The sequence below is a fragment of the Canis lupus genome, chromosome 30 (genome assembly GCF_003254725.2).
Source record: "Canis lupus dingo isolate Sandy chromosome 30, ASM325472v2, whole genome shotgun sequence".
In the NCBI taxonomy this organism is placed as follows: Eukaryota; Metazoa; Chordata; class Mammalia; order Carnivora; family Canidae; genus Canis; species Canis lupus.
The window spans coordinates 27,368,554-27,389,682 of NC_064272.1; the positions used below are offsets into that span (position 1 = coordinate 27,368,554).

Below are 21,129 nucleotides of genomic sequence, written 5' to 3' on the forward strand. Positions count from 1 at the left end.
TTTCACTCGTTGATCTGTAAGATCCTTTGGGGTTTAAAAAAATTATTTTATTTTTTAGAGAGCAAGAGTGTGTGGGGAAGGGGCAGAGGGAGAATCCTATGCAGGCTTCCTTCTCCACTCAGGGCTTGATGCAGGCTCGATCTCATGATCCTGAGATCATGACCTGAGCTGAAATCAAGAGTTGGGTGCTCAACTGACTGAGCCATCCAGGCACTCCTGTAAGATGTCCTTTTGAAGTAAATGTTCTCTCTGTTTTTACTTTTTCAGTGTCATGCATCAAACATATTCTAGGATTCTTTTGGTTGTCAGAAAAAGAAAACCTACCCCGTACTGGTTTAAACAATAAAGGGAATTTAGTGGTTCTCGTAATTAAGAAACCTAGCTGTGGGATGGGCTTCAGGTATGGTTTGATCCAGAGATGCATGTTAGTATTATATCTAGATCCATGTCTCTAGCATTTTCTTGGCTCTACTTTCTGCTATATTTTGGCCTCACCTGCAAATAAGCTGTCTACAACTCATGGAAGCAAAAATACCCTCAAGAGTTCTAGGTCTTAGGAATGAAGACCGTCAGCCCTGGAAGACCATCAGCCCTGGAAGAGCCCACCAACTTTGAAACAGTAGAAGTCTTGAAATGTATTAAACTTGGATGTTGAAGTTGTGCGTCTGCTCTCTACCAAATATTGTGCCGAGGGAAATGGACGTCGCTGCTGGGCTTGACCCTAGGATGTGTATTCTGAAGCTGAGGAAGTAAAGTCAGCATTCTGAAGAAGCACAAATATAAGCAGGGACTGTGAAGAGGAAATGAGTACTTGGAGACCATCATAGGTGTCCACTGCTTTCTCCAAAGCAGTATTTGATAAACTTCACCCTCAATGTTCCTGAGGAAGCCTTGGGTTGTGGTCTTTTGCACGTTACTGTCTAGGAGCATGACTTTGTCCCCATCATCTCATTGTTCAGGAACTCCCTATACTCTGTAGTAACGTGGTTGGACTATATTTATCCAATATTTATCAAATGCCTCTTCTTTCTGGCTTTATGTCAGGGGCTGTGGTTATCATTCTATACAGTATAGACATGGCCTCTGCCCTTATGGAGCCTATTGACTAGTGGAATGGTCAAGCATTAGTTACATGATGGAAAATGGAACCTCTGATACATGCCTGGACCTTAGGAAATAGTTACTGAACCAATGAAGCAGTTACACAAATGCATAATGTTCAGTTCTTCTATGAGCAACCATGAGGACTGTACTGAATGAGAAGAGAACCCAGGATGGGGTTTTGGGAATGTGTGTGTGCAGAGGTTGGGGCTGATATAAAGGGCAGTGTGGACTTTGAGTTTGTCTAGCCCTGAAGGACTCTGATGTCCTGCCAGCCCTAACATTCTCAGAGTAATGAGGCATCATTTCAGGCCCCTCTATGATCCTTGTCTCTTAAAAGAAAATCAAACCCTGAGGGGAAGTTATCTGTAGTGTTCTGTATAGTTGTTAGAGTTGATTATGCCCCACTTGAACCCTCTCTTAATTCCTTAAATACTCTAGGTTTTAAATTCCTTAACAATGTTTCTTGAAGAGTGCATAAAGATGCAGTGTGGATATGTATACTACTGGCATATTAGTCATGAGAAAGAAGGAAATCTTGCTCTTAGTGCTAATATGGATGAGTCTTGGGGGCATTATGCTAAGTAAAATAAGTCAGAGAAAGACACATACTGTCCAATCTCACTTATGTGCAGAATCTAATAAAGGTGAACTAGAAACAAAGTAGAATGGTGGTCACCAGGGACTGGGAGGTAGAAGAAGTGGGGAGATGTTAGTCACAGGATACCTTATAAGAGGAATGAGTTTTGGACATCTAATGTACAACATAGTGATTAGAGATAACACTGCAATAATGAATTTTGAAAAAATGTTCTTGTTTTTCTAGATCATCTAAAAATATGGAAAAGTTGTAGAAGGTGGAAAGTTCTGCCCAGGGAAGGTATGTACTAGGTGCCCCAAGCCCAGCTTGGTGTGGCTTCTCTAGTCCCCACTTCTCTAGTCCCCACTGTGTCCTTGAGCTTATGGCACCTTGTGCTTCCTGCCTTCCCTGGGGCATCTGTGTTCTAAGCATCTTTCATGGTCTGTCCACCTATTGTAAGCAGTGAGAACTGGGAAGGAAGGCTTCTGGTTTACCATGTAAGTCCCATAGCCTTGCAAGTATTCTAGGCTCTTACCTGCTTTGGGACATCTTTCATTTCCTGGAGCCATCTTTCCTAAGTTAACCTTCCACCCTCTGATCGTACATTTTTTGGGGGGACAAAAACCTTTAAAAAGCAAGTTTCAGTAGAGTTACCAAAAAAACAAAACAAAACAAAAAACCTCAGTGGAGATTTAGAGGTGACTGTAGGGAGTGGCTCACTATGCGTGTTATGGCTTTTCTTTTATTGGCTGATGCATATGGGAAAATTGTGGGGTAAAGAACAGTATAGTACATTTCTTTGCCCTTCCTTCCATAAATTGCTTGCTGAAATAACGATTGAGGTACTGGAAAAAGTCCGCATTCTTGTGTGGAGGAGGAAAAGGGGAAAAAGGCAGATGAACAGAGTTAGAGATATTTCTAGTGGAGCAACGTCTTTGTAACCTTGTATTGGCATAGCAGAGGTTGCAAATATTTGGCAAATTGGCAATTTTTTTTTTCAAGTAATTCAATAAGGGACGGTGGTGGTCTATTCCTGGACGTTGGCCTTCATGAAATCCATATTGCTGTGTGCACCTCACCTGGTTTGGTGTATTGACAGTGCCTTGTTTTGACTAGGTGCTCAAATACTTGTTGGAGTTACCCAGAATATCAGCTTGAAGCTATGAGTGTTTGTGCCCTAGATTGATCCTGTAGCTCTCAACATGCTTTGGAAAGAACACTCCAGAGGCATGACTGTATCTGTGAATTCCAGGTCTGTGGATTTTGTTTCCTTTCTATATTCTGCTGATCCTGTGAAGTAACAGAGCCAGATATGCAGGACATTGGGTGGGGTGGAACATACTGGAAGCTTGATGAAGGGGTTTGTAGGGGGAAGGAGGGTAGCTGGGCAGCTGTTTCTGCTTTTGGCAGAAGAGCAAGTCCCCTGATAGGTGTGGCCAGTCTGACTGGCAGACAGTGTGAGGAGACAGGTAGGCACTGAGTTCAGTCCTCACCAGCATTGAAGGGAGTGCTTGTCTGACCTTTCGTGGCCAAAAGAAGCAGTTGCTGCAAACCACATGGCTTTATTGAAATATTCTTACTGGAGACTGCTCTTACAGTTGACCTACCTCTGTGTTGGAGTCATGGAATGGATTTCAAAATGTGGACAGCTTTAGGGGTGGTTGATATGTGTTTCCCTTGATGGGATAGAGTTCACCCCTCTGCTTTTGTCCTATTAATTTTGGTTCTTTGCTATCTCCCCGGCTCACGTCTGTGGGACAAGAAATTTTTGAAAGGAGAAATAGGGAGGTAGTGGCTAGACTGTTTTGTCAGGAGACAGTCTTTCTGACATCACTTTGTCCTAAGGTTTGCTCTGTCCGTCCAAGCACAAGGATAGGATAGAGGGCCCCTCGGCACTCAGCTAGGGAGAGTTGGAGCCAGAGATGGCCAGTGTGGATGGAAGAGCAAAGCCAGGTCCCTGGCACAGGGCCAGGGCAGAGTCCCTTAGAGCAGGGGTGGTACTTTGGCAGCCGTCTCTCATGGCCACATGGCTAACAACAAAGCACAATTTTTAGAGCATTTACAGACATGAGCATCTAGAACTAAATTCCTTGTAGTAATATGATATGCAGAGATCATGAGAAGACCTACACTTCAATGGACAAGCTTTTGATCTGTTGTATCACAATTCCTTTACCAGCCCCTGCAGACAGTCTGTGAACCTCTTCAGAATCTATTTAGGGCCTAGGAAGAGGACAGTGTTATCCAGGAAGAGAGAAGATAAAGAAACAGTTATAGAAAGAATGACTCTGGCTCTTTATCACAGAAACCACGGGTTGCTCAGGGGACCACTGACAAAGTCTCAATCATTGTAGATATGTGTACTTATAAGGTAAGGCTTTACAGATCATAGATAGTCATCTAAATTTTGTCAGGTAGCCCTTCCATTTCTATAACCTGTTGAAAAATATGTTCGGGTGCTATTAATATAGCTCCCAACTGGGACAGTCAGAACCTGTGTGCAGGTAGAGCTGTCATGCCACACACAGCAGGGTTGGACTTTGAATGGCCAGGGTAACATCAATTCTGCGGCTGTATTGACATCTTTGTTGTTTGTGTGTGAAGACCCACACACATACCCCAAAGCTCCCACTAACTTGACCTTTTCCTATATTCCTTTTGTCATCCTCAATGAAAATGGCACTTGGTCCTGACATCATTTTTCAATTTACTCGTTGTCTCCTAACCATTTTTGTGATGGGGATAAATCTCAATCTGTTTATTTCATGTTCCTCATTTGAATCTTATTGAGTATCCCGAGCCCCTCTAAAGGGACCTGCAGTACAAATATTAAAAGGGGACATAAAGACTTGAGATGATCAGAGCCTGTTGTTTGTCAATGCCTTGGGTTGTGTCTCCATGTCTCTTACTCTGATGTTGCCCCTAAGATGATTTTATACACATTCTGAAAGGTACAAGACTCTACTTCTTAAAACTCAGAGTCAGTCTGCAGCTTCTTTGGAAGGACTTCAGTTATCTGTAGATGGGAAGACTGCCTGATAAATTTCTGATCTTCATCCAGCTGTTACTGCCAGTCTGGTTGTGAAATGTGACAGGACCATGGCCAACTGTGTAATGTTGAAATATGTTCCATTTGAAATTCCTTTCTATCCTCTGCATTGCTATGTGAATTAAGAGAGTATGACTGGCAGTGATCAGAGGCTTAAATCACATTTTGAATTTGCCTAAAGAGGATTTGTTGGGTTTTTCTACTAGTCACAAGACATTGGGCGAGGGGCCATTTACAAGGGATTGCAACTGTATGGAGAGCTTACAATCCAGTGCAAGACTTTGTGAAAGGATACTTAAAGTATAAGGTAGAATGTGGATGACAACTAGTATCGATAATGTACTCTACATGGCAGCTCAGAGGAGACAAGAAAGCCATGGTCCTCAGTGTCTGCCTTCAGAGAGACTAAGGATTCCCGCCTGGATCTAGAACCAGATAAAATATGAGCAGCACAGTGCAAGGGAAGAACATTTTAGGCAGGATAAATGACACATGTAGTGTGGAGGTGGGAGTGGATGAGGTATGTTTGGGGACCCTGTATAGACTCTTGAAACAGTGGATTTATGTGATAAGAGAAAAGGGGAAGATGAGTTTGAAAGGTAGGAGTGGGCATGTATCCTGCTGCTTGGGACAATAGAAAATCCAGTTTAGCTTAAACAGTAAGAGAGAACATGTTGGTTCATTAACAGAGAAATGGCTCTCTTTTCAGGTTGCAGGCATGGTTGTCTGAGGTCTGTTTTCCTCTCCGTAGGTGCCTGGATGTTCATAATCTGGCTGCCAGCAGCAACCAAGGCTATATGCTTCTTTGTTCACATCCATAACAATCAAAAGACCTGAGCTTTGCTCTGGCCGGTCCAGTCTTAACCATCATGGCAGCCAGGGAATGCCATGTGCTTAGGTCTGGGTTTCTGCTCATCCCACAATGAGGTTGTGCTGATTGGTTTATGCCAGGAAGGGTCAACCTCTAGAGCTCAGTTTTGGGCCAACACCACCAAGGACTGACTGCAAGTCAGTCCTATGGCTGCAATGTAGTGATTTCTCAAAAGACAATCTAGAAAGGAAGAAGAGGCTGGAGGAAAGGTTGACAATGAAAAAAAATGTCAATTCCAGCTTTAAATTATGGGCAACTTTGAATTCTAGGATAAATGATCTCTAGTTGAATCTAGGCTTTATTCTATACACAGATCCTCTTGGGCTATTTGTCTTGGTTCTTGATGAGTAGAATGTTTAATTATAATCTGCTCATGCCCAGAAAATTTGGTAACCAATTTTTCTTCTTGTTCCCATCATCTGTTTTTGCTCCTTGCAAGGACTGTGGGTGCTCAGTGAGCTGACTTGTTTGAAACTTTATAGAGTGCCAGACTTGAAGGTCTCTGCAGAAGTATGTCTCTCTACAGTAGGCTCTCTAAGAGAGCTACTCCACTCACTTAAGATGGCTCTTTTTGAAAGTTATTCAGTTGAGTCTATCTGTTCACTTTAACATGAATCACAAGTTAGGTAGAATTGTTGAAGTTTACAAGTGCCCTTCAGAACTGAGTATACCTATTATGTGCCAGAAATGTGCAGGTCACTGGGAATGAACCCAGGTATGGCACATAGTCCCTACCCTTAATCTCCCAATCTGGTTGGTTAAACCAGTAAATCCAGAATTCTCATTTTATATGGTGCATGTCCAATGCAGCATGCTATGGAAGCTGAGAGAAAGAATGTTTCTCTCATTTGGAGGCAAAGCAGATGACATTTCCTAAGTTAACTAGGATGTTTAAAATGGGTTTCAAAGTTAGGGCTAGGCAATGGTTAGGTGTTTAGAACAGAGGGAGGGGATTGTGATAGATAAAGGATATGTTGATGTATTATCAGAGAGTCCTAGGTGGTGTGTTTGGTGGCCGGGGCTATAATTCTTTAAAAAAAAAAAAAAAAACAGGAGGAGGAAAGAAAATGCAGACTCTCGACTCCTCCATCCAAGATTCTAATCTGCAAGTCAGGAAGTGGTCTGGGAATCCCATTTTCATTTCCAACTCCTTGGGTGGTTCTGATCGTGGTGGTCTGAAGGAGTACTGGTCTAGAGTGTATTGTGGGGGTGCAGGGCTGCAAATGTAGGCTGGGGAAGGGGAAGAGCAGGAGTCCCAAGTGGACAGAGAGGATGGAGGAGAATTTCTAGGTCTGAGTGTTCAATAGGATCCTGGAGGAAGTTGAAGGCATTTGGGAACAGAGCATATTTAGAGCAGGATATAATATCTTGGGCATATCTTTGCACAATTGAGCTAAAACATCTTGCCAGAATGAAGACTAGTGAAATAATTATTTGGCTGTAAAATGCCACTGAGAATTCAGGTTCCAAATTTTAAGTGCAAATTCTTGGTCTGCTAGTCTGTGTCCCAGTTGGGAATTACTTATCCTTGTTCTGTTAGCACAATGATTTTGTAATGCTCTTGAGTAATCTTGGAGGCCATTCTACAGATTATTTGATTTATTACTTAAAAATAAGATTGACTCAAGACTGAGTAAATGTGTGGTACTGATTCCACATGGGGGGAGGCAGTTGAGGGAGATGTGTAGCATTTATATAGTTAAAGTATTTGCAGTCCACATAAATTGGGTGAATCTCTTCTTAGAATCGTTGAGACTTAGACATTTATTTTTTTTAGGACTTATTTGAGAGAGAAGAGAGAGCTTGAGCATGCTGGGGGAGGGGCAGAGAGAGGAGGAGAGAAAATCTCAAGCAGACTCCCTGTAGAGTGGGAAGCCTGATAAGGGGCTCATAGAGGGGAAGTCCTATGACCCTAAGATCATGACCTGAGCTGAAATCAAGAGTAGGACACTCAATCAACTGAGCCACCCCTTAGTAAGATGTTTTATTTGTCTTCCTCAGGGTAGCTTTAAGAACCTTCTCATGTGTTCCTGACTTACCCTGAAAGCTTGCAGGGAGTGAGCTGGGTCCTCCATCTCTTGGGCACTAGATTTCTAGATGGCTTATTTCCTATGCCATGATGATTTTTACTTGGCGTTAAAACAGAAACAAGATTTTAGACTGGCTCTGTGCTTTACATTTATTGTTGGAATTAACCCAGTTACCGTTCTAAGCTCCATGGGAATGGAAGTCCCACTTCTCAGTATAACTTAAAACTATTTGGTTTCTTCAATTGTGTTTAATAAGAATTCATTAGTTAAATTTGAACTTAAAGGCCACCAAGAAACAAAGTATGAGGCACTCCTTCCTTGGCAATTATTTGTCTTAGGCATGAAAGTATACCTTGAGAGAAGGTGGAGGAAGTTACATGTAAAAACATGTATGTTGATAGCAGTTCCTCACAGGACTTCTCAATGCTGGCACTGTTGACACTTGGGGCAAGATCATTCTTTGTGGTTAGAGGGTGTCTTGTATATTATTGGGTGTTTTGCAACATCTCTGGCCTCAACCCACTAGACCCAGTTGTGACAGTCCACATTTGTCTGCAGATATTGCTAAATGTGCCCCGGAAGGAAAATCGCCGCTGGTCAAGAACCACCAAGTTAACAGACAAGAAAACTTTCCTGGATATCTCTCTCCTCGGCTCTTAATCAAATTTTTGAGAATTTTGTTGTAACTATTAAGCCATATATAGTTGATTATCAATATACACAGATTCTATACTTGCAGATTTGTATACTTGCTAAAATTGATCGGTAAGCATAAAATCCTTACTCCAGGCACTTTTACAGCCTTGGACACACATGTGTGCAGAGAAGCAAAAAATTATAGAGTCACCTCATGCACCCATTCCCAGCTGAAGTCAAACAAGGTGATGCTACTTATTGCAGCTGTCTTGACTGTCCTTTCCATGGCCTATTGAGTGCCACATTTTTCAGATTTTTTGTGCTTTTTATTAGTGGTTTTGCTTTTAAAAATGGCTCCCTAGTATACTGCTGTGTAGTGTTCATAAGTGTAAGAAGACTATTACGTGCTTTGCAGAGAAAATACATGTGTTGGATAACTTCCCTCAGGCCTGAGTTATAGTGCTGTTGGCCATGAGTTCCACATTAATGATAGATCTTTCTAGCTGTCTTTTTTTTTTCCTAGCTGTCTTTAAACAGAAATACACACCAGACGACAAGACTATTTCTTTTTTTTTTTGACAAGACTATTTCTTAATCAGTATTTTGCCTTGGAGGAACCTGACCCTATATTTCGCCTTGGAGGCAAATACAGTCCAGTATTTGCCAATTCAGAGTTAGTGGTAACTTCGTAAGAATGTAACTAACCACTGCAAATAATGGGGTTCGACTATCCTAGTATTTACCTAGCCTACATTGCCAAAGCCTACATTTTAGGGATGCAATGTGTGAACGTATTAAGCTGTGTTGCTTTTTTTTTTTTTTTTTTTTGTAAAACTGACAGCTGCATTATGAAAAACTTACAAAATAAATAATTGCTGAGCCAGTGGCTATCAGTATTTTTAAAACCATTGCATACCTTGTGGAAAAAGGTTGTACCAATTTATTGTGCCACAAGAAATTTACTTTTCTATCCAATGTCCTTTTCAGTACATCTTATCCAGCATTATTTCTGCATTTGTCTTATTTTAAAAATGACAGAATTGTTGAAAACTCAAATCCTACAGATACTTTAAAAAAGAATGTAAAAGTCTAATTGTTACTTTTCCCACTTTTTCCTCAAGAATGTTAAGAATTTGATAAGTCATTTCAAGCCTTTTAAGAAAATGCACATAAAAAGAAATACTTTATATATCCATAATTTAACATGGAAGAGGCTGAGTATTTGCTTTCTGTATACTGTTTGCATTATGCTTTGGTTAACTTCATATAATTTAGGCACAAAAATATTTTCTTGCTATTTTGAGCACTTAAGTTGTCGGCAGGAGAAACAACACAAATGATGCTTCCCAATAGCTGTTGTTTAATTTTTGAGCTAAGTGACTATTAGCTTGTGATAAATATCTTTTACTCTAATTTTTGTTTTTGCCCATAACCTAAGTGACAGAACACAAACCAGATGCCATCTTGCAATTTTATTTTCTCTCACTAGGCTTGACAGAGGATTTAAAAGAATTCAGCTTCCTGATAGAAAAGTGGTTAATAAATGAATGCGTACAGGTAAACATTATCCACGATCAGTCAAGATGCTTAGTATAAGTTGCTGCAGCAGATGTTCCTGGAATGATTTCAGTGTGAAGAACACATTTGTGATAGTGAGTCTGGAACCCTTGTCCTTACCAGGACTGGAGGACATGTGAGAGATGTGCTGTTGATCCCTCTTGTGTCAGTCACAAAGGGACTGTTTGGAGTGAGGAAGGATCCTATGGATGAGTTGATCTGGGGTGGGGGAAGTGAGACCTCCTTGTGCCAGCTTTTGATAGTAGATAGAGGATTTTGTGGGATTTTCTTTGTTTTTGTTTTTAAAGATTTTGTTTATTCGTGAGAGAGAGAGGCAGAGACACAGGCAGAGGGAGAGCAGGCTCCCTCTGGAGAGCCTGATGTGGGACTAGATCCCAGGACCTCTGGGATCATGACCTGAGCCCATGGCAGATGCTCTACCACTGAGCCACCCAGGCGCCCCTAGATAGGGGATTTTGATTGCATTTTAAAACCCTGTATCTGTTAGAAAGCCATAGTTCTCACTTAGGATGATTTAAAGAGGTACACAGTAAAAATGCTCCTGGAAAAGAAAGACTAAAACATGAGTAACTTTGATTGATGGAAAAACTCAGCAAAATTGCAGACCTTCGAAATCAGAGGCATATTCTGTTTCCAGGATGGTGGGACATGAGAAATTGTACAGTTTTTGGGTTACCTGTTAAATACTTAGAAAAAAAGATAAAATAAGACGTATGACTTTACTAAGTTCGGGAAGGATTATTTTCTGGAAAGAAAGGAAAAGATGCCGGTTATACCTGAGTGTCAGTTTCTTAACCTAACGGTGAGACACGCCTAGGTCCATAGGATTGTTTTCCAATAAGGAAGTATCCCTTACGTGATAATTTTGCACCTCAATTCCAAATTCCACACTCCAGCAAGATTACAGTAGGTCTCCTTAGAAATACGGAGAAAGCTTAAGGGTTTAGCAGACGTGGATTTTTTAAAAAACTCTTTCATAAAGCATTAGCGATGAAAATTCACAGAATTTAAATGCTGTTCCCATTTAAAAAAAAAAAATCCCCAAAAAGCCCTTCCATATATTAGAAATTACAAGGTCTTTTCCCTGTGAGATTCTTAGTTTACCCTTGGGATGATATTTTTTGTTGACTGTTGCAGGCATTCAGATAATCATCAAAAGCCTAGAGGCACACCCTTTGAAGTGCATAGTTTCTCTTTCAGAATGTCTATGGGAGAGCCACTAAGAATGTTTAAAGTAAAATATTTCAGATAATTATCCACATTGCTCAGACTTATTCCTGAAAAATAGCAAGTAAACTTTACTGCTTAACTCTAATTTGAATGTTTATGGAAGGACTGAGTTGAAGTGTTCTTTTAAATTAACCTTTCTTGGGTAAACTTCTATAAAAAATGTCATTAACAATATTTGGATTAACTTGTGATGACAAATTTAAATATTATTCAAAACTTTAGAGTAAAAAGTAGTGAAGTTAATTGAATTCCCCCCTCAAAAAACCCTTTGTAAATAGTGTCTCTGTAGCCTGTCTTTGTGTTTAGAAAACTGAAGGTGTGACTTTGGTGTTGCTCTATCTGTGAACTTGTGTCTTCTGGGCTTTGTAAATATAAATTATCTTTTTCATATTTTCTGGTTTAATAGTTTGTTGTTTTAACTTTTCTCTCTCTTATCCACCTGACATTTGTTTTTGTGTCTCACAGAGGTAAAGCGGTAACTTCATTTTTGTTTTTGTGGATATTCACTTTTGTGCATACTTACTTTTCCTATTATAATGGATCAAACAGTTGGCTCTTTCCGTACTGATTTAAAATCTAGGGGCAGCCTGGGGGGCTCAGCGGTTTAGCGCTGCCTTCAGCCCAGGGTGCGATCCTGGAGACCTGGGATTGAGTCCCACATCTAGCTCCCTGAGTGGAGCCTGCTTCTCCCTCTGCCTGTGTCTCTGCCTCTCTCTCTCTCTGTGCGTCTCTCATAAATAAATAAAATCTTAAAAAAATAAAAATAAAATCTAATCTAATGGTTTGCTCTACAGTAGTCTAAATGATACATTGATTGTATCCTAAATATATGTTTGCTTACTGCACTCTTTATCCTATTAAATGATCTATTTCTGTGATGACAACAGTTTTTAGTTACTGTAGCTTTACAATATTTAGCCTTGTTTGGATAGATTTCCCTTCATTGTTCTTCTTTATTTTTTATTTATTTTTTTAAAGATTTTATTTACTCAGAGACACAGAGAGAGGCAGAGACATAGGCAGAGGAGAAGCAGGCTCCTTTCAGGGAGCCTGAGGGTGGGACTCGATTCCAGGACCCTGGGGTCACGACTTGAGCCAAAGGCAGACATTCAACCACTGAGCCACCCAGGGGCCCCTCATTGTTCCTTTTTAAAAACATTTTTCAGTCATGTTGAAGCTTTCTCTTCCAGCTCAACTTTAGAATCAGATTTGTAAGTTCTACAGAATACCCTGTTGCAACGTGAGTTGCATTGTGTTGATTTTATAAACTGTAATGGAAGGAGAATTGCCATCTTAAAATGTTGGGTCTTCCTGTCTGGGCAATGGTAGTGCTGTTACTTGGATCTTCTGTGTTCTTCAGTAAAACTTAAGACTGATTTGACATATTTATGTTTAGGTTTATTTCTAGATATTTACTTTTTCTCCATCACCCCCTTCCTTACCCCTTTTTGGGATTTTTAGATTTTTAAGTAATCTCTATACCTAACATGGGGCTCTAACTCCCAACCCTGAGATCAAGAATAACGTGGTCTATAGACTGAGCCAGCCAGGTGCCTCTGGAATTTTTTTTTAACGACATTTTTGAGCATTTTTCAGTTTACTCTTTCTGACCATCTGCAATCCACTGAGATTCTAGGCAAATTGACATTTCCTTTTCAAAAAAAAAAAAAAAAAAAAAAAGGAAAAATTATACTGCCTTTTCCTAACATTTTAACATTTTCTTAGATTTCCCTGGGTTAGAGGATGAAGTAAAATGTTCAATAGTAATAGGCATCCTTGTTACCATCCTGACTTTAATGGAACTTATAATTTGCTATTTATTCATTCATACATTCCTGATTTACTTTTCTATGTAAGAATATATTTGCTTTTTATAAGAAAGTGTTAAATATAATGGGGGGGGGTCATACACAAAAGTGTTAATGATTCCTTAAGGTTCTACTTGTTTTTTTTTTTTCTCACCTTTATGAGGTAGGAGTATGTTGAGGCATTTGGGGACTCCCTAGAACACAGGACCTCTGCAGAAATCCTAGGAGTACACTTTGGACAAGACTTACTTACTTTATTTATTTATTTTTTATATAAATTTATTTTTTATTGGTGTTCAATTTGCCAACATACAGAACAACACCCAGTGCTCATCCTGTCAAGTGCTCCCCTCAGTGCCCGTCACCCAGTCACCCCCCCCCCCACCTCCCCTTCCACTACCCCTAGTTCGTTTCCCAGAGTTAGGAGTCTCTCATGTTCTGTCTCCCTTTCTGATATTTCTCACTCATTTTTTCTCCTTTCCCCTTTATTCCCTTTCACTATTTTTTATATTCCCCAAATGAATGAGACCATATAATGTTTGTCCTTCTCCGATTGACTTATTTCACTCAGCTTAATACCCTCCAGTTCCATCCACGTTGAAGCAAATGGTGGGTATTTGTCGTTTCCAATGGCTGAGTAATATTCCATTGTATACATAGACCACATCGTCTTTATCCATTCATCTTTCGATGGACACCGAGGCTCCTTCCACAGTTTGGCTATTGTGGACATTGCTGCTATAAACATCAGGGTGCAGGTGTCCCAGCGTTTCGTTGCATCTGTATCTTTGGGGTAAATCCCCAATAGTGCAATTGCTGGGTCGTAGGGCAGCTCTATTTTTAACTCTTTGAGGAACCTCCACACAGTTTTCCAGAGTGACTGCACCAGTTCACATTCCCACCAACAGTGTAAGAGGGCTCCCCTTTCTCCACATCCTCTCCAACATTTGTTGTTTCCTGTCTTGTTAATTTTCCCCATTCTCACTGATTTAAATGAACCTGTTGGCCTTCTGAAGCAGACTGTGGGTGGAATACAGTGATTTAGCCAGTCACGATAACCCAGACTGGGGTGGAGTCTTGGGCTCTGGAAGTCCTGTTTTCCTTAGGGCAGATGGAATCACATTCTAGATGTGCCCTGAGAACACATTGGTAGGGTTGAAATTCAGAAAACTCTCACTTAGTAGTCAGATGTAAAGGGACTTTGGGGGTTTCTCAGGAGCAGGGCATTTAGAGATGGAAAAGGAGAAAAGAATAGCATACAAGATGTGAGATGTGATGCCCCAGGGCTCTGACACTTTCAGGTGGTGGTGGAAGGGGGGCAGAGGAGTCCATATCTTTGTTGCCCGGAGATCCGCTGGCAGAGTTAAAGTTCATAATGTAAGCTCCGGCCCTTTCTTGTTAGTAGACTCTACCTGTAAATACTTCCATTAGGTAAACTTCAAATTACCGTGTGTGCCTGAAAGCCATAAGTCCTTAATACATTTAAAAGAAGGGTTTTCCAGCTGTGATTCCTGGAGCTTTTTGTGTGTTGGGCAGAGGCCCCTCAGGAGCCGGCAGGACCCTGGGATTCCCATTCCCCCCATTTAAACCAGAGCAGCTCTGCTTTCATGATCCTGCATGGCTTATCAGGTTTCTGAGTAAAATAACATTAGAAGACAACACTTAGCTGCTTAAAAAAATAATAATAACAATAAATTGAAAGCCATCATAATTCATCTTAGTAATTAAAACCATGTTTGTATACTACTATTGATCTTGCCTATGTTAACCACTGGCCTTTTATGTTTCAATTGCATTTCTTAAGATTTCCTTGCAGACGCAATTTAGAAATGATTTCTCTTTACATGGACTTCATAGTGATTAGGATGTGCAGGCGTGATTGGGTCAGTTGTGTACATGTCATATTTCCTCTGATAATGGTAAACTTCTTAAGGACCTGCTTATGTTGTATTTATGTTTTTCATCCCACCCATCCCACCCCAGTCTCTGATGGCCTATTCATACTGGCTCAGGATGTAGCTCCGGATTGCATGCAGACTGTTGTGGGTAGACAATCCCCTTTCTCTTCTACTAATGATGTGAGCAACAAGGAGACTAGGAGAAGCTCAGAGGCAGGACTTTTCCAGCAGCCTGACTTGGCTCTTGTCTTTGAGAGTGCAGGCAAGTTAAGAGAGCTCTAAGTAGCCTCCTTTGGGGATTGCTGTATTTTACTCGGATCACCAAAAATCGAAACAGGCTGGCTTGCCAGCAGAGCCTCTCCCAGTTATGCGTGGGCTAGAGTTGAAGGAATTGAGGCCAGCGGATGTGGACTGAGCCCAGAGGAATTGTGGTAATGAAGCCTGGCTTCACAGGGAGATTAGTAATGTGGTCCTCACTGTTGACCTACGCCCTTCCTGCTCCTCGTGGGCAAAGTGCAGGCCTTTCTCTTCTAAGGAGCTCTCTCTGGCAAAAGCTCTATCTGGTCCAAAGCGAGCTTTGCTGTCTGTTCTTCAGAAAGACCGTGTGTATTCTCTCATGAGCAGTCATGCTACCATATTTTGCAATTACCCTCCAAGGATTTTTACCTGTTATACCAGCTCTGAGAAGACACTATTATAACAGTGCCAGACCTATATCAGGTGCTTATTTTAGGCAAGGAGGTTTGGTTGTGATAGAAACCTATTCACCAATTTGATAAACAGGGAAGGTGTTAGTGTGTCTTGAAGATCTCCCAGGATGGGAAATGAAGAGCACAAGGGTTCATGGGAATTGGGCTGGGAGACCATCAAGGTGCTCTCCTGGGCTCCTGCATCCCTGGTTCCTGTGTTGAGGTATCCTTCATCTCCTTGACATCCATATGAACTTTGGGATGGTCGGTTTGCCCCCTATGGTTTCCCAGCCCCAGGCTTTCTGACATCATCATCTTCCATCCTCCCAGCTAGAGTTCCACCACCTAGAGTGGCTTAGAGTTACTGGAGAATCCCATTGGCCAAAATTGGCCCCTTTGAACCAAGCCACAAGAGCATGAGGTCCCTGTCCCGACCAAAATTGCTTCCTTAGGGTCAGAGCTCCAGCCCTGCCCAGACAGCTTTGGTGGAGGCAAGATGAGAGGTGGATCCCATAGCACCTACGACTTCCCCTTCAAGCTACACACATCACAAAACAGGTTTCATTCCACTTGCTAAATAATGAAGTGATTCATTCTTTTTCCCAATTCTAATCTACTACTTTGAGATGAAATTTTCCTGTACCTGTCTATCATTGTATGAGTGAATCATTCTGGATTATGTTTACCAGCAGTCTGGCAGGTGACCCCTACTCTGCTCCTCAGCCCTTCTTCGGGGTTGGTGGACTGTATAACAAAGGCCAAATAGCATCACAGTGTTGCCATTCCTGCTGGGAGGCAGAGTAAGGAGCAGCAGTCCCACCAGGAGCAGCATTTTCAAAGATCCGAGGGATGGGGATTGGAGGCCTCCTTCACCCCTTCCAGCTAGCTGAGTGTGTGGAGCTGCAGCCTGGACCTCAGGGCCAGGAGGCAGTGAGATGCTGTGTGCACAGCCTGGGGAGCAGTCCCTTGGGCTTGCATGGCTCTTTCAGAGAGTAAATACGATTTGCTTTTCCATTTATATAAAATGTCCCTGCTTCCCACTCTTCTATAGAGCAGGAAATGAAAAATCATTCTAAAACGAGAGAAGAAAAGAACTAGCAAGGCTGATTCACAAAACTCTGTTTCTCACTGTGCCGTGCACTGTAGCTTCAGCAGACCCATGTGTTATTTTTGAGTGGCGGGAATAATAGGGCTTACACCTAATCAAGGAAGAGAATTCCAAACAAAAGCTTGGGTGGGGTTTCCTGGGCAGGAGTATGATATTGTAATAAATGGGCCACAGTTGTGCAGTCCAATCTCTGGTCTGATTATACAAATTATAGCAGGGGCCCTGTTTTCAAAGGAATGTAACACACCCCATGGAGGCCCCTCCTCAGTGGGTGTGTCCACATTTCCTCAAGCGCTCTCCTTCACAGTAATGCTTTCACCAGAGGAGCCCAGAGCCTCCTGTGGAATAATTAGGATGCCTTCATTAGGGTCTCTGCCATGGGACCATTTTACAGGTGAGTTTGCCTTATGTTAAAGTCCTTTAGGGAGTCCTGTGGCTAAATTCTCCACTCCTGTCTTACTGAACAAAAAGTGCATACAGGGCTCTGACATTCCAGGAACAATTGCCAACATTTCCAAGCGCTAATGAGCCAGGCACTTGATACGGGGTAGAGGAAAATGTTGGGATCAAAAGTCTCTTTTCTTGCAAAAGGGGGTATCCATTTCTGTGACTATGTCCGGAGGCCTGCTGCTGTCCTCTGTCTTCAGATTGCCACTCCTGGCTCATGTTCTGGAATATTCCTGACCCCCTGGGCTGGCTCAGCCTTGGTGAGCTGCTTTGAGAGTTCCCTCAAGTGCCAAGTTCCTGTTCCTTCAGGAACCCTGTCCTGGTTGATCTCCCTGGCAGCCCTTCCCCCTTTTCTCTTGCCTCTCAGTCTTCAGAAGGAAACATTCTTTCCCTTGAGAAAGCTTTCCTGGCTGTCCCTCCTCTCCTGAGTCCCAAGTCTGTTAGATGCCCCAGGTTTACCTTTTTTTTTTTTTTTTTTTTTTTAAGATTTTATTTTTTTGATAGCACAAGCAGGGGGGAGCAGCAGGCAGAGGGAGAGGGAGAAGCAGACTTCCCGCTGAGCAAGGAGCTAAATGTGGGGCTCCATCCCAGGACCCCAGGTACATGACCTGAGCCAAAGGCAGACACCGGTGGGTTTATCTTTTTTAGCTCTTACCACTCACTGTTGGATGAAGGCTTTGCTACTTTTTCTTCTTGAATTTCAACCCTCCTGGAGGCCAAGGCCATGTCTTAATCTGATGCAAATTCTTGATACCTGGCATATAGTAGGTACACCTGAATGGTTTGAAGTTGTCTTTTCTTAAACTAGCTGTGTGCTCTAATTTTATTTTTATCTAAAGCCAATTTATGCCTCCTATCATGTAAATACCTTGCTATTACATGTTTGTCTACTTAGAATCTTAAATTGTTTTACTCTAAACCATTTTGGTTTGCTCTTTCTTACCCATGTGTCTTCCTGCCTTATCTGATTAACTTCATGCTGGGAGCAGAGTGATTATGCTGCAAGGCGTGGTTGAGATTGGCCTCTCTGTCTAGGTTGTAGCCCTCTTTTTTAACATGGGAATTCTTAGGGTCACAGAAGAATAGTGAGGGCAAAATGCAATTAACCCAGGTGGTGGTGCTTGCCCCCAAGTGCCATGCTGACTGCGCCTTCACGCCTCCTCTTGCACATCATGCCCCATTTCCGTTGACCCTCTGCTGAGTTAGGCATCTGTCATCCTTTCAGAGTCCAGCCCTCCTGGCCTCCTATGGGAAGCCTTCTGTGGTTCCTTCAGGGTACCCCACCAGTGTCCCGGCCAGGATCCCTGCAGAGGAACACTTTGGATGAACACTGCAATGTGCATCACATTTTATTGACCTCATTAGTTGGTGGGTCTCCCCTCTCCTGTCACTGAGAGACTTGTTCTATGGCAAAGCCCTAGGCTTACTCCTTTTTTTTTTTTTTTTTTCTAGATTTTATGTATTTATTCATGATAGACACAGAGAAAGAGAGAGAGGCAGAGACACAGGCAGAGAGAGAAGCAGGCTCCATGCTGGGAGCCCGATGTGGGACTCGATCCCGGGACTCCAGGATCGCGCCCTGGGCCAAAGGCAGGCGCCAAACCACTGAGCCACCCAGGGATCCCCCCTAGGCTTACTCTTTTTCTTATTTCCCAGTGCCTAGCTGATGCCATACATGTAATTCCTGCTTGCCCAGCCATTGTAAGAGTCCCTAAGCAGCTTTTAATTAAAAACGAACAAACAAACAAAAAATGTGCGTCACCTCATTGGTGGTGTTTCAACTTTCAAAATTATTGCTTATGTCCCATGGGGCTTTAAACAGTGTGTGTCAGAGTTTACAGGTGAGGGATGGAGACTAAGGGCTCAGAAGCTGGAGCTACATGTTTTGTATGAGGCAAGATGATGACAGACTTGGTCCTTCAGAGGCCTTGTCTGGGCTTTTCTCTGTATGAGATGGACCTCTGGATACTTGCTGTGTCATAGAGTGGTAGGGGTCAGCCAGCTCAGGCTTTTGGTTTCCACATGGGGTTGGGGTGCTGGTCTTGCAGGCAGTGGGAGGGACCCTCAGAACCTTCTTTGGGAAGGGCTGAATGGGCCTTTGCCTGTGGTGGCAGCAATGCTCATTTCAATCTGGAAACCAAGATTTTATACGTGGATAAAGAAGTTCTGCACGTTAGCCCCTGCTTGCACTCTATACCTTATAGCTTTCCTTACAAATCATTCTTCTGGGTGGTTTTTCCTGACCACATTAGATTTATCATGCTGTGGAAGATGCTACATGCCTCCCCGTCGACACACATGTTCTCCAAAACTCTTACGATACTTGTTTCTTGCCTGTGCAAATAGCCCCAAGGAGGGGAGAGGTGCAGCCAGGGATCTACGAACATGTGTGTCTACTTGCTGGAGACTGGCTAGCAGTGATCTCAGACAAGCTGTTAATAAGTGTGGAAACCCTGCAGGGCCATATGCTGCCCTGCTAACCACTCAGGTGCAAACTTTCCCTTGACTTGCCCGGGTGAGCAAAGTTCATAACTAATTTGAGAAGCATTAACAATACTCACTTGGGATAGTGAAAGATTCGTTTGGAATAATGGAAAGTTCACCTGATTTAGAGAATTCTAGGGAAAGTGTGAAAACATTGAAGCATTTACATAATGAATTGCATCAGATGACAGATGATGTGCCTAAAAGAGCTTTTTGAAATACAGTCTGTGACAGAAATTTGACATTATTGCCCAATAGTGGGTTTTGGGGGGATCTATGCTAATGGATATTTGAGAACAATTAACATAGCACTTCTAAATAAGTGCTTCTGATTGATTGTTTGGGGTGAGGGGCACTGTCTGGCAACAGTTGCACCCTTAAATTCTTCCCATAGCCATGTGTTAATCTGAATGAATTTGAACTTGTTTTGATTACTCTTGTTTGCCAGGCAGACCACACCAGACTTGGTGTGGCTGCTGCTGCTAATGTGGCAAAGAGATGACTAAACGTTGAATACCCTCACATATTCATATTCACATAATGAATCAGCCCACACTAAAACTGCCTTGCGGCTTAAAGCTGCGAGAATCGGAATGTCTATGTGTAGCAATATCAGCCACCTTTCAAGAACAGCAACATGTAGTTCCTGCCCACAAGAAGTTGACAGTCCACTGCAGAGGACAAAAACACTGACTCTTGGACTCAGCAGAAGCATCGTCAAGTCCTGGGCTTCACAGTGAGACAGCCTTATTTTTTCCTGCTGTGGGAGTGAGGTTGCTACTTGACATACTTAAGCCTCAGTTTCCTTTGTGAAAGATTGATGATGACCGGAGCCACCACCTCTGGGTTATTGCGAGGGAAGGGGAGATGACATGCACAAACTCTCAGGTGTAAGTGGTCACTGTTGACTTGGTGTGGCTGCTGCTGCTAATGTGACAAAGAGATGACTAAAATAGAGCACAACAGATGTTTGAGGAGGCTAGGTAAGTGTTCCATGAAAAGAGAGGTGGGAGCCCATAGCTCCTGGTAGGGTGTAAGAGCCAAGAAGGCCAGGCCACCAGGGAAAGGGTTAGCCAGGAGGCTCCAGGTAGTGAGGTGTTCAAGGCTTCTCTAGTCATGCCTTCTGCAGACACTGATGGAACCCCAGGATGTGCCAGAGACTTTGTTAGGCTCTGGGGTTACAGGAGTGACTCGTGAAGAGATGAAATCCCATGCCCTCTTGGAACGCACATCGTAGTGGGAGAGAGAAGTGAAACACACACCAGTGTATGTAGAAGCACTGACAGGAAGGGTGTAAGGCAGATGCTGGGAGCATGATGGAATTATATGGGCCAGAAGGGTAGTACGTGGGGGATGGGGAAGTAGCCATGGAGGCAGAGGAGGGAAGTCAATGAACTTTGGCCAAGGGCTCAATGCCAGTCATTCTGGACAAGTCAGCAGCCATAGGATTTTTTTCTTTTTCTCCCCTAAGTTCATTTTGTTCTCAGCTCTAATTGTGATGCATATTCATTACAGAAGATGCATGAAAGAATTCAAAGTAAAAGAGAGAAAAACCCTTGGCTCCACCATTCAGATTTGTATTTTGATTAACTTCCTGTCCTGTTTTTCCTGGTGAGAGAT

General features: G+C 42.4%; 1 protein-coding gene across 9 annotated transcripts in view; it reads left to right on the plus strand.

Moving 5' to 3' along the window:
- The window catches only part of TLN2 (talin 2), a 426,878-nt gene that overhangs the window by 130,105 nt on the left and 275,644 nt on the right, over positions 1–21,129 (plus strand). The window contains exons 3-4 of one of the 9 annotated variants that reach the window (XM_049104468.1): positions 1,928–1,981; positions 2,798–2,933. The exons of 6 other annotated variants lie outside the window; for them this stretch is intronic. The gene's annotated coding sequence lies outside the window, so the exon portion shown is untranslated. Of the gene's footprint in view, positions 1–1,927; positions 1,982–2,797; positions 2,934–16,888; positions 16,973–21,129 lie in introns of those variants that run through there. 2 more of the 9 variants (XM_049104470.1, XM_049104467.1) reach the window with 2 other exon arrangements.